General features: G+C 40.0%; 1 protein-coding gene across 1 annotated transcript in view; it reads right to left on the bottom strand.

Annotated features, from left to right (window-relative positions):
- The window catches only part of LOC102427006 (receptor-type tyrosine-protein phosphatase O-like), a gene marked incomplete at both ends in the record, with an annotated part of 54,859 nt that overhangs the window by 15,702 nt on the left and 38,187 nt on the right, over window positions 1-970 (bottom strand). The window lies entirely within an intron of this gene.

Below are 970 nucleotides of genomic sequence, written 5' to 3'. Positions count from 1 at the left end.
AAATATTTATTACATGAGAATTATGCATGCTTGGATACCTCCATTTCCAGAAGGCCTTCAGCAGAATAAAGCACTACTTTCTCTGCTTGCACAGCGCTTTACTCGCGGGGCATTCCTCACATTGTCAGACTGTCTGTCCATCAGACTGCTAGTCTGGCTGCTTGACTATTCTTTCCCCCAGAGCTGAGCACAGTTATTGGAACACATAGTGGGTGTTAAATAAATGCTGATTTAATTCAGTTAAAACAAACAACTTTGCTATGTCACCCTGACCATTTTACTTAATGATTCAATTAAGAATGTGATACTTGGACTCCTGAGGTCCCATTGGAGAAATGGGACTTTCGGATGGAGAGAAAGTAAGGCAGGACAGAAAATGTAGGGGAATGTCTGTAAGGCAAGTGGTATTTATGGCTTCAGGTAGGTTTTATTCTTTCCCAATTCTGAGTGAAGACAATCCATTCAATAATTCCTGTCCTCATCCTCTCTTTGTCTTCTATACTTGGGATTTAAAGGGAATAAACATTCCAGTTTTTACTTTGCCTCTCCCTTATCCCCTCACAACCCCACTGTAATCCTGGGCAGAGCTGTACCATACAAGCATTTGGAAACCTAAAGAAATGTCCCTTGAATAATTTCCTACTCAGCGCTTGCAATGGTAATTCAGCTAACTTTAGGAATAGCACATTTACTTCATGTAGCAGAATGTTAGCATAGATAACTAATGGTTCTAGCAAAGTTAGGAGGCTGCCAACATATTTTATGATTGGGAGTGAATTTTTTTAAAAGAAAGAAACCTTTCCTTACCAAACAGACTGTAAGGGAACCGGGGAAGAAACAAATGTATGTGGGAGGGTGACACTGAATAAATTCAGTGCTGAAATATTAAGCTGCTACTATTCACAGCTGTGCAGAAATCTGACTCATGGAGGAGAGGCACTGGTGTTTCTTTCAATCTCATTCATTGATT

The sequence above is a fragment of the Myotis lucifugus genome, unplaced genomic scaffold, assembly GCF_000147115.1.
Source record: "Myotis lucifugus unplaced genomic scaffold, Myoluc2.0 scaffold_1895, whole genome shotgun sequence".
In the NCBI taxonomy this organism is placed as follows: domain Eukaryota; kingdom Metazoa; phylum Chordata; class Mammalia; order Chiroptera; family Vespertilionidae; genus Myotis; species Myotis lucifugus.
Note: the sequence above shows the minus strand (reverse complement) of the source record. Positions and strands in the feature narration are given on the sequence as shown.